We start from the raw sequence: 13,259 nt of genomic DNA on the forward strand, positions 1-13,259 counted from the left end.
CATCTGAAGATGCCACCTGTTTTTCAATACTCAAATACTTTGATCAATCTTTACCATGTAGAAGCTTGGCATGCCATTATAGGCCACAGCCGGTATTTCTAAGTCCTTGTACTCATCCAATTTTATCATGACTTGATTTCTAAAAGTCAAACTGAGTAAACCTTAGGCCACATCCTCCCTCCCTGCTCTCCTGCAAAAGCTGGAAATCCTAATTTTGCTTTTCTTAGCTTCATCTCCATTACCCTATCACACTTACTTGGTTTTTTGTCTTTATATTCTCCCTCCTGATTTATGTAACACCTGAAATTTTCTAAAGGAGGTGAGAATTCATTTGTAATTAATATAACCTTACTGATAAAAAGGTTGACTTTCTTGGTTTGTTTTGGCCATGCAAAAGTAGTCCACGATTAACGAGAGAGATACTGCCTACAGTTTGAAAACTGTTTTTACAGGGCTTTAGTAGAAACTCCAAACTGTGTCCCAGGAAATGCAAAGCTCTAACAGGTTATTTGTTATGATATTATTTGTTATGATACCTCTTCCTGATGTGCTGATTCTTACCATAGCAACAGCATGTTGAAAAAAAATTTGAAAATCAAAAAGCATCTAAAACATCCTAGGAAAACTGGTCACACACCGCCATGACATTGTTATAGCTTTTTTTTTTTTTTCCCAGATCAATAGTTCATTTATAAATTAAAAAAAAAAAAAAAGGTGGTTTTTTTAAATAACAGCAACATACAACATAAACAACACTTCTGTGTGCATTGCTGCATTCTTTTCAGTCATCATAAACATTCAGATTTTCTGAATAGTGTTAGTGCAAAGGGCTCCAGGCTTCTTCCCAGCCCCAACCTTTTTGCATGCACACACTGGCAGTCTATTCCCCTACACAGACCTTGAATCCCTTCCACGCCCAGGTCTGCAGGACAAATATGACTCAGAGCTTACTCCTACAAACACTCAAATGAGAAATTGCAGTCCCACTAGGTTAAATGGGACGAATTCCATAAGTGAAGTTATTTGCCCATGTAGGTATACATAAATCTTGATGCTGTGACACACACCCTTTTCAGTGAAGAGGACATCTGCACCAGGATTAAAGGTTGCTCATTACTAATGGACTAACACCTTGCAGATAACATGCATAGTCATTCTGCAGGCAAGCCAAATGTCAACAGGCCCAGGAGAAAGCAGAAAAGAGTGTCTGGTGTCAGGCAGCTGCTACGAGTTACAGTTTCAGCTGCTTTGTTCATTGTGGGATTTTACTGTTTTAGATATTGCTAGTATTATTGTAGTACTATTCTAGCATTGTCTTATTAGATACTACTTATTGTGTTATTTTTAAATATCTAATAAATAACAGAACTTCATCTTATCCACTCATATTAAACTTCTGACAGATTAATTAAAAGTAATATAGGAAGTCCAGGGTTTTTTTAAATGGCAAATGCAATAATCCCACATTAGGTAAATACTAACTTACCTGTATAACATAGTAAGGTATAGTTTGTATACACATGAACTTGATAAAGCCAGTAATAGTCATATCAATCTAATTATAAAGCATTCACCCTTCCTTGTGAAATGTTCGTTAAAATATTTTATACGTAGGGGCAATAACTTTAAAGTTGCAAACAATTAAAAAGTTTCAATATCATTTTACTCTTTGTTTTTTGAGAAAGAACAAAAAAAGCAAACTGAAAATATCATGAAAGTAAATGGAATAGAATAGAATAGAATAGAATAGAATAGAATAGAATAGAATAGAATAGAATAGAATAGAATAGAATCATTTCAGTTGGAAGGGACCTACAATGATCACTGGTCCACCTGCCTGACTAATTCAGGGCTGATCAAAAGTTAAAGCGTGTTATTAAGGGCATTGTCCAAACACCTCTAAAACACTGACAGGCCTGGGGCATCTCTAGGAAGCCTGTTACAGTGTTTGATCACTCTCTTGGTAAAGAAATGCTTCCTCATATCGAGTCTGAACCTCCTCTGATGCAGCTTTGAACCATTCCCATGTGTCCTGTCACTGGGTCCCAGGGAGGAGAGCTCAGCACCTTCCTCTCCACATCCCCTCCTCAGGAAGCTGTAGAGAGCAACGAGGTCGCCCCTCAGACTCCTTTTCTCCAAACTAGACAAACCCAGAGCCCTCAGCCGCTTCTCACAGGACTTCCTTCCAGCCCTTTCACCAGCTTTGTTGCCCTCCTCTGGACACATTCAATCTTGAATTGTGTGACCCAGAACTGCACACAGTACTTAAGGTAGAGGCCACACCAATGTTGATGTCCTTCCCTTTTCAAAAAAAGCCATTTCTATTTCCTAGCCTCTGTTTACATTATACTTCAAGGAACAAAAATAAAATGCACTCATTCCTTTCCCAGTAATTTTAAAATTAGGAAGTAAGTACAGAATGAAAACTTACTAATTTCCAGCTTCCCAAATGAAGTACAAGTGGTAAATCCACATGAAATATAATGCATTCTTGATCAGGATTATTAGATAGTCTGATTTGAAAATAATTCCTTAGAACATAATGGTTACCTCCTATTTGAAAGATTAATGCTTAGAATATTGTATCTGTTTAAATGTTAAAGTATCACCTCTCACCAATTGAAATTTAATCCAAAAGAGAGACAGTATTTTTTTCAAACTATAAACAAAGGTTCCTTCTGTCCTACTTCAACGATTTATAGTAAGAAACTAGTACTAAGCCAAATGAAAATGAGTCTGCAAAAACCCCATAGAGCGCTATGCACTGGAAGACCAAACCTATCCCCAAAGAGAAATGTGGGTAAGGCACTTGACATAACACTTGCTCTCCGAGGGTCAGTACTGAAGACTGGTTTAAGATTAGTCATCATATGATTGAGAAGCATGACCAGAACCCTATTGTGTCTAACTTTACACCACTGTCTATCCTCCACAAGAATTCAGGAGTCTTCACCAAAGCCAAAATGTGTCAAGCAAGAACTTTGCTTTTTAAGCCTAGCACAGCAAGACAGTGAGCAGGACTGACAGCTCCATACTTTGGCACAGTAAACCCTGTGCAGAAAAGACCACTGAAGCTCAAGTACAAAACTAAACCAAGAAGAAAGTAACATAAGCAGGCTATGAACATATTTAAGAGGAAAGGAAACCAGAATACTGAAACAGCCTCCAAGTGGTAGTATGGGAAGTAAAAAAAAAATCCTAAATAGTTGTAAGGAGTTTGATCAGTACATGAAAGGAATGACATGGTATCTTGGCTGCAAGAGCAAGGGGCTGAACAGGATAACCCAGAAGAATCAGTCATATCTTCTTATGAGTATGCAATTCTCTATAGGTATGCTTAAAGGGAGAAAAAGAAGCATTTGTAACTATAAGAAGTTATAAAAAGACACCAGAACCCATAGAACATGATCAAAGCAAAATCAAAGACCGTCAGCTAGCACTTGTGATTTCTTAGAATTCTAAAGTATTTTATTTGAATAAGTTAGCTAAGATTTTTTTAAAATACATCTTTTATTCTAGTCTAGACAGCATGACATCATCTGCCAGCATCTTATTTCTCACAGGGCTGGGTAAACTGTTCTTTTTCAACCTTTTCCTTCAAGGAGTGGAATCCATAATGTGATTTTGTGTGTGTGTGTGTGTGTGTATTGGTACATAATCGAATTTTCTTATTTAGTATTTTTTTTTAAATAATTAAAAATATAGACAATAAGACCTAAGAGCCTTATATTCCATTTATTATAAAGCATATTCTAACCTTTGCCTCTGAGCAATTTTATTATGAATTTCTTTTTATTTTTCTATATTGTATCTTCTTATTCCAAGAGAAACTTGAAAGCATACTTTACCATTTAAAAGTAAGCTTAACACATGCTGCTGCACCTGTATAGCACATTGCAGGTTCAGCTACAAGACGGAGGCAAAAAGAGGCAAAAAGATGTTTTGTTTGGGAGCCATAGATACTGGATTAATAAAAAAGCATACAAGTACAAGTCAGTATGAAATACGCTGGGGCCCACGAAGAAGATGTACATGAAGGTTGTGAGAGGGAAGTGTGGAGCTACGGGTGGGACTGCTGAGTACTAGACTTTGTCATTCATGAGCCAACGAGTTGAAGTAAGCCCCAAATCTCAGGCACTACTCTACTCAACAGGGGTCATGAGGGGCAGAGTAGCCACTTGTAAGGGTATGGTATCCTGGAGCCCCTGTCACCCTGCCTCTGTACAAGCTGTCCTGAGGTAAAAAGCCCCACTTGTTCATGTAATTAAAGGCTGCGTCAGCAGGCATGCCTATGAATTAAATACACAGGCAACATAAATACCGCCTTTTTGTAACTTTAAAATGCTTGATTTTGCCTCCTGAGTATTTTGAGCATCTTTTTTCCTTTGCATGCTGCTGTCTAAACTGTTCACTATAAATACTGTCCCAGGTGGCTTCTTCCTTTCTTTGTGTTACCACACCAAGTCCTCCTAGCCAGCCTGTCTTCTAAATAATTTCTAACTTAGAATCTCACCAGGACTTTCAGACCAAGAGCACAGATCCTTCATCAGCGTAAGTCAATTTTATGCTGCCCTTTCTTATGTCTGCCCCCCCACTTCTTTGCCTTGAGGCAGCTGTAATGTTAATATGAGCAGTTAGTCAGCTGGATCAAGGATTGGATCTGGATGAATTTTTCTTTTTTCCTATTACCAGTTGTAGCACATCATTTGGAGAAAGGGAGGAGGAGTATGCAGAACTCCCTTTGCAGAAGCAGCTGGAATTCAGAACAACTTAAGCTTATCTTGAAACTATATTTAAAACTGATAGTGTACAGCTCCCTTTCAGCCTGTCTGCCTTCTACCATTATTTGTGCTTTCTTCCAATCCAGCCTTCATCTCTGATATTTGTCTCTCCTTTTTATCTCCCGCATTCTGTTAAATCTTATTAATTCCATCTCTGCGCAAAACCTTTCCCTCTTCCATCCTCTCTGTTAAGCACTCCCCAACACTTAAGCTTTTTGCATTTTTGCTTATAAATGCACTTTGGTACCCTTACGCTAAATCCTTTCTTTGATTCCAGCTACTTTACTATCCCTGATTCTGCCCCCTATCACTTACATTTCTCAGTTGCACATATAGGTGCCACACACAAGCAAAATCTGTGTAAGAGTGCAAATTTAGAAGTTGCTTTTAAGATTTTGGCCTTGAAGATCTAGCCTGAGCTTGCCTTTGCAATATGCACTGAAAGATCTCAGAGGAGTGGATGATCTGATATTATCCATATGGCACTGCAGATTTTACCTTCAGACTTGAAAGAATCACAAAATCCTCCCCTTCCGGGATTCTTCCATCTTGCCAGGCAGGGGAAACTTGCCAATCCCAAATGCTAATACAAGCACCGATTCCCAGACAAAAAGTGTAAGGAGTCTTAAAACTAAGCCAGTGGCTAGGAACAGTCAAACTACAATTCTTTTCTACTCTCTACCGTACATTACCACTGAAAGCTAACTATAAAAAGAAAAGAGAAGGAAAAGAAATTATCCTCTCCTGGTCTCTCACTTTACTTTTAACCCCGGCGCTTAAAATTTTGTCTATGTACTACAAAACGTAAGGCAGGGTTGCTGTGATGGCTAATTAGTTGCTATCTATAAAACAGAATAATAGAATGATTTGGGTTGGAAGGGACCTTTAAAGATCATCTGGTTCCACACCCCCTGCCATGGGCAGGGACACCTTCCACTAGACCAGGTTGCTCAAAGCCCCGTCCAACCTGGCCTGGAACACTTCTAGGAAGGGGGCAGCCACAGCCTCTCTGGGCAACCTGTTCCAGTGTCTCATCTCTGACATGTAAACAATTACTTATGAAGTATTTATTTGCTTCTAGAATTCATAAAGTATTTTTATATTAGGTGAAAATCCAAATATAGACAAAATACTTTCGTGCACACAGATGAACATCCAGAAACATATAGCTAAAACATTAAATTTGAACTATCATATACAATTAATATAATTTAAATGTTCCTATATTTAATATGTTCTTTATTTAGACCTCAGATTTTAGAAAGGACTTTCAATTTATTTCACCCTGCCACAGAGTCGAGCAGTGCCACATTGCAGAACTCAAGGGAAAGTGTCAAGGAATTTTGGTCTAGTGATGAAGACTGCCTGGAACATGAGCCATCTCATACAGGAGAAGCTTCTCTGAGATAATAATGATGATGCTTCACACCTTCCCTGTTGTCACTGTTCTATGAGCCTGTTTCTGAGTGTCTTGTTTACGCAAGCAATCCCACTGAAGTCAGGGAACTATTTAACATGAATAGAATTGATTCATTTAGCCTTAAGTATACTATCCCATTTTACAGGTAGGAAAAGTATCACAGAACCCCCACATTCAGTGCCACTTTAGGAGATGTTTGTCAGAGGTGCACAAAATCCCATGACGCAGAACATGCCTCTGTAATGGTTAAGTGCAAGATAAGCCTTAACTTTTAATTTCTCTACTTTTTCTAGTCTAAATCATTCTCCATTCATTATTATAAGTCAAAATATATAGACCTTTTCAAAAGGTACACAGATGAAACAGAACACACTTCTCCATTGGTATCACAACAGGAGAAGGAACCATTCACATTCTTATCTAAATGTAAGTATTAAACTTGCAAAATTCCTCCTTTCTGTTCCTGTTACAGCCTCTGATGGACTATATACATTTCATTAGGATTCTGCACTGCCCGTAAACCACTGGGATTTCGTCACATATAGAAACAGCCCTTAAGTCCAAGGAAGCTTAGAAGTACATCGTGGCCATGTGCTGACTTCTTCTCTAGAAAGGCAGACTTTTTTGTTTTTCCTGAGGGGTTTTCTAAGCCCACATCAGGGCCCTATTTATTTTCCAGCAGATGCCCCATCTTTCACCATACTGTCACTGAGTACTGGTGTATCTCTACTCAGATTACCGAAGCAGCCATCACAACCTAAAGGTATTGCCCCAAACTGCTAAGGCTGGCTTGTAGTTGTTATACTGAACTCACTCAGGTGAAAAAATGGCAATGGTATGACTGATAAGACAACCATGGCTGGTTTATTCTACCAGAGCTCAAATAACTCTACTACTTTGATTTGCTTAACATTTTCATACTTTCACTGCAGATCAAAAAAAAAAAAAAAAAAAATTATGGGAGCTCCAGATGACTCATTATAAAAGATATTATTGTATGCAAAGTGCCAGTAAGTTTGAAAAAGACCTTGTCACTATATATGTAATTTATAGTAATGAAAGTATGATAGCAACCAATCATTAAGAGGCCTAAGTTCTCATCACACCTCAGTGGCCTACCCTAAAATCTCATTATGAAACAAAACATTTTTTAAAATGCAGACAGAACATACTGCCTAAAATTAATAATAATAGATCCTTTTGTAACTATTTTTTAGCAAACCAAGAGACAAATTTTAATCAAACAAGGTATAGTCCTGAAGCATCCACACCCCCTAAAAACAAATGAAAGAACAAATTAAGGACTTTATCGTTTACAGAGATAAGCATTTTGCTTCCTTATAGACTATTAAGTGTCCACAGCCTTTAAATACATCTAATGCAAAGATGAGAAAGTCACAGATGTTTCAAGGTAAATAGATCCATAATCAAAATGACTGGATTCATATAGCCAGTTAAAAGCATTGTCCGTTAGCAGAAATCAATAGTGCATTATAAATTTTGCCCTATAAACAAAGCTTAAATTTTGTTACCGATACCACTGCAGCGCTGAATAGGTACCCAGTTACAAGCATGGAGTTACAGTAGTGGATTGAATGGGACAAACTGGTCCCACCCCACCAGGAATTAACTGGGCTGCTCCAAACAGACCCTGCAGGACAGGAGTGGTAATGGGGACATACTAATATTGAGTCTCATTCTGAAAAGAGCATTCCCTTTGAATTATGTTTTAAAATGTGTCTCTTCTCATGAAGTATGAAATCTCGTATTCATGTCAAGCAAATTCTGAACATTTTACCAACAGCACCACAGCTATTCTTGAACTTGGTTGAAGTTGGTGGAGCTGTTACATTGTGATGTCCAAAGTTAACAATAATATTCTTTCTTCCTTTCCTGCAAACACTTTCTCCATACAAAGCAGCCTCCAGTTTATGGAGGCAAGTAGATTATAAAAGCTGGATGCAAATCCAGGGAAAACTGGCATAAATGAAAACATACCACAAAGAAGAAACACTGTAGCTGGAGACTCCTCTCCACAATTATTTCCCATTTGACCTCCTACAAACTAGTCGTCATCAGAGAGCTGTGGTAGCACTACCAGACTGTAATTAAGTCTTCCATACTTTAATACAAAGGGAAAACCAAGCAGATTACTGAATGCGACCCCAAGATAGAGTCTAATACCATTAAGGGAGAGGAAGCGACTTGCTCTTTTAGCCCTGAATCACCCAGCCACTCCAGCATGACACTGGAGTCTGCTTTCCCAAGAGCCACTCTCTTCCTTTCCCTGACATGCCCAAGTCCTTGTTACCCTTGACACTCATCCACATTCACCAAGACTGGGGAGGTAACTGCTTGTAGTTCTGTTCAGTGCCTGGCTCATCAGTTACACATGGTTCCCAGGAGGAAAATACTAATTTTCTTCTATGTGTAAGCAAGTACAGCAGAAAAAAAATCTGTTTTATTACAAAAAAGTATATTTCTAGCAGGAAAAACGCAAATAAAGAAGTCAGCTTCACATAACGTAACCCATTCATCTGAACATTTTAAAGTTACAAATACACACTCAGATTGAAACACACACAGAGTACCATTTAAAACTATTAAAGAAATAGAGATTTACAGACAAAAACGGATCCATTTGTTTTCAGATGGATTATGCTACTGCTTTTTAATGTATATTGTGATTGCATTCTGCATGGATACAGATAATACCACTGCACCCCATCTCCAAAAATCCCAGGCAACACTGATAGTTTTTGTTTCCTTTGTTAAAAAGAAAATCTGGGATCAGTATAGCTTCTTCAATAACTATGTCCAAATGAAACAGCAATTTTGCCCTGCAGCAAAATGCTACTGAAACTGATGGGTAGCTGTAGTCCAGGACAAGACAAATATACACGTTCTTCATTTGTGGAAGCACCACCTCCACCGAATAAAAACTCCTTGGACTATGTATTTTAGACCAATATTGCAGAATAATAAAATGCAATACTACAAGAAAATCATTTCAGTTTTCTAACTGTAGAGAGAAATCCCACTTTGCCTTTATAGCAATAAGGTCCACAAAGTCAGAGTGACTTTTGAACTCCCCCTCCATTACTTTGTTTATAGCAGTTCACAGATTTATAAGGCTTGTTTCAAGAGGGAAAAAAAAGGCTTCAGAGGTGAATATATTTAAGGTTTGAGGTTTTATACAAGTTCCCAAACATAAATTTATGTTTAATCTTGGTTAGTACACCATAAAATAACCAAAGTGCCAAAGTGTTGGTGTGCTGCCATTCACATCAGTGGGAACGACCACCAGATCAAACTCAATGTTAACCTTGCTTCAGCATTTTCATATCCAGCTGAAAGCACTCTGCTCTTTCTGTTGTTATGATAAAAAACCCCACGTGACTTGCTCTTTTTTTTTTTTTGTACAAACATTCCACCTTTTTTTTTTTTCCTTCACCAATGTCAACAGCTAATCAACCAGCATAAGGAACTTAGTGGGTAGATTTGTGAATACTGCATTTTCACAAACAGCTAATGGAAAGCAACAGAATTCTCTTTAAAAGCCCAAGAGAAAAACAATGTTAAAAGTTTTGTGTTTCCTGACACATTTCAGTGTTGTTGTGGAAAAAGAAAACATTTACGTGTAAACATACTATATGCACTCAATGTAAAATCTAAACAAAATGAACCATTACACATCTGTTGGCAATTGTATCCTTTAGTAATACCTTAAATCCTGACACATTGACGTAAAAAATCCTGACGGGTGCTGAACACAAATAACTCCTCGTGACTTCAGTAGGAGTTGTGGATATTTCAGCCTTCTCCGGATTAAAACGAGGAGGCATGATTTTTATCAACAGAACAAGAGCTCTCCTGTGCCACATGTGATTTTAACAGCAAACTCCATCAAATCAGAAAAATTGTATCACATCGCAGTGCTTACCAAGAAAATGTGTTTAGCCAGTAGTCAGGGTTCAGCAGAACAGCAGCTGACAAGCTAACATGCATCACCCTTATTTATTGATTTCAGCTGCTAGTGCACTGTGCTGATTTTCCATTCCTCTTTCTCACTCCTGCATACCTTAAGGGATGATGTACAAAGCACATCAGGTGTTTCTCCCCTCACTCAAAGCATGCTTCCTGCTTTCACAACATCAGCCAGCCACAGCAGGGGGAAAAAAAAAAAAAAAAAAAAAAAAAAAATCACAAGGCAAACTTGTGTAAAATATTTTAATTTAGGCTAACAAGAAAAAGAAATGATGAAATGACTCTTGACAGCACAAGACTACTTCGATGACTGCTCATTTTTGCTGAATGTCATCTACGCAGCATGTGGAAGGATAGGTTATTTTGGAATTGCATTAACTAAACAGGTAACATTAATGTTCCTGTACCCACACAGCATGAAGGCCTCCAAACACAGATGATAGCAACCTTTTCAGTGCATTTGTAAACTTTTAGATGCAAAAATGATTCAACCTGTTAGAAAACTATGTATACAAAGTGCTCTTTCACATACTTTGGATCCACTAGATTTCATAAACAAATTCAAGTTTCATAGTCAGACAAGGGTAATAATTTCAAGCTCTGAATATCTGAAACTGTGTATCATTGTGAAGCCAGTTTTCCTTCCAAGTTCTTAAGCAAAATCACCTGCTTGTTTTGAAACAAACAAGGGAAACATGAAAAATCCATGAAAAAGAGCTCGGGGCTGTTATTTTCCTTTATATTAAGTGACACTTTGCAAATGGAACCCTGCAAGTTATGCCACAACTCCCTGTTAAAATAAACTAAAATCTATATTACCCCACTTCACACACATAGGTAAAATACACAGTTGAAAGCACACTAAAAGACTGGGGGAAAATCCAGGAAACAGATACATTGCTTGATTGCCTCCGAATAATAAATTGTTCCCCAGCAGATTTGTAATAGCCTGTTTCACTGTAGAAACACATTTCTAACATCAATAGGAACATTAGCTGAAGAGCTGAAGAAAGAAAAACAGTCTAAAACAACTTTGGAATTGAGAAGTAAACTGGGCTGCAATGCTTCTGCTGACTGGCCAAACAAATTATGTTTCGTCTGGCTTTTTCCTCACTGAACACTAATATGTGACAGCAAATGATCCATTTGCTCTGGATCACAACACTATTTTCCCCACTTATCCCTGGAATAACACTTGTCTCGGGCTGCTGGAGGAAGAGAAACGCCATCAATTCACATTAGCCCTAAAGTTTTCCCTCTCAGCACTCCTCTACTGAGAAGCCAGGAGAGGAATGAGAGTCATCACCTTGAAGGTGCCAGTAATGATCTATGGAAAGATGTCCTGGAGCACAAGGGACCGAACTCTGTGGAGAGCTCGGTAGCTTTCATGCATCCCTGACCGATTTCTCCATCAGCAGTCTCTGCCGTGCTCCTCGCTATATGTACAGTGGCTGTTTGGAAGGTTTAGCACTCATCATCCCAGAAACACAAAATATAAATGCACTTCACACATACATACTCACACGCATATACACACACACACACACTCAAGACACACGTGCACACCTCGCTCCCCCTGACATCACATGCAATTCTTTCCAAGTCCCTTGTGTATCGCTTAAAAAACAGAAACCAAGCACACAGACACCCCAAAGGAAAAAAAAAAAAATATCCGGCCAAAAACACCCCCAATGAAACAAAATACACCCCACAAAAACAAAAAACAAAAACCAAAAAACCCAAAACACAGAAGGGAGGAGGGAAGAGAGGGGGCGCGGGAGGGGGGGGGGGGGGGGGGCCGAAGGAAAAAAGAGCAATTTTTTTTCCTGCTGTTGCTGTGGCTCCCAAGCATGCAGTGCTAAGGAAGAGTAGTTCCCCACTTTCGTCAGCTAGCTACATCCTTGGGATAAAAGGGAGCAGTCCGGAATGATGCTGAGGCTGCAAAAGGGAAAATAAGGCTTTGCAAACATGCCTGACTCCCCACGAAATTCTCTCCTCCACATCCCCTCCTCCCTAAAACCTGCCCTAAAAGGGGGGAAAGAAAAAAACAAAAACAAAACCAAAAAAACAACACACAAGGAAAAAAGTGATGAAAAGACACAACTCACCTTAACAAGGGGTGTTGGATGGGGTCAGAGAGGAGGAAGGGTATATAAAAAGATCTATTTTTAGCAGAGGTTGTGATAGTATTGAAACACACAGACACAGGGTTTGGAAGCAGGGAAAAGAGTATAAAAAAACGAGGGGAAGAGAAATTATCAAGAAGGTGCAAGTCAGTCTGGCAGGAGAAAGGAGAATCCCCAAGAAAAAAAAAAAAAAAAAAAAACGAAAAAAAGAAAAAAAAAAAAAAAACGACCACCAAATGCCAAGAGGAGAAGGAGGGAGAGCGTGGCGGTGCCGGGGTTTTGTTTTGTTTCTCTTCGCTGGGGGCGGGCGGAGGCGGCGGGGCGGGGGGGGGGGGGGGGGGGGGGGGTCGCGCTGGCAGCGAGGGGCCCCTCGCTGCCTCCCCGCGGGGCTGCCGCGGCCGCCACCCTCTCCCCGGCGGCTCCGGGCGGCCGGGATCGCTCTTCGCCCGGCTCCGGCTCCGGCGGCGGCTGCGGCGGGCGCGGCGCTCCCGCTCCCGCGGCTCGCTGGGGCTCTGCAGCCGCGTTCACGCCGCCGCTCCTCGGCCACCCCCGCGCCCGCGCTCCCGCCGCCGCCCGCGGGCGCCCCCCGCCGCCCGCCGCTGCGGGCCGGGGCGCCGGGACGCTCCGGGGCCGGGGCGGGGCGGGGCGGCAGCGGCGGGGAGCAGCGCCCCCGGGCAGGGGTCCCGCGGCGGAGCGGGGCTGGGGGCGGGGGGGCACACACGCCCAGACGGGACACGGACGCGCTCTCGGCGGCGGCCCCGCCGGTGGCGGTCGTCTGCGAGGCGAGCGGAGCCGGCCGCCGAGAGGGACCGGCGCAGCTGCGGGGTCCGAGGGCCCCCGGTGTCCCAGAGCCCCGGGTGTCCCTGGCGGGCGTGTCCCCGCGGGACCCGGGCTGCCTGTGGCTGCGGAGCGCAGCCCTCGCACGGCCCCCGGGGGCTAAAGGGA

At 40.9% G+C, this 13,259-nt stretch overlaps 1 protein-coding gene across 1 annotated transcript in view; it reads right to left on the bottom strand.

The window, feature by feature from the left end:
- LOC141957617 (poly(rC)-binding protein 3-like) overlaps nucleotides 1-12,465 on the bottom strand; it is a 543,962-nt gene extending 531,497 nt beyond the window's left edge. The window contains exon 1 of the mRNA XM_074899407.1: nucleotides 12,297-12,465. The gene's annotated coding sequence lies outside the window, so the exon portion shown is untranslated. The remainder of the gene's footprint in view (nucleotides 1-12,296) is intronic.
- Nucleotides 12,466-13,259: the final 794 nt, after the last annotated feature.

The sequence above is a fragment of the Athene noctua genome, chromosome 2 (assembly GCF_965140245.1).
Source record: "Athene noctua chromosome 2, bAthNoc1.hap1.1, whole genome shotgun sequence".
Taxonomy (NCBI): domain Eukaryota; kingdom Metazoa; phylum Chordata; class Aves; order Strigiformes; family Strigidae; genus Athene; species Athene noctua.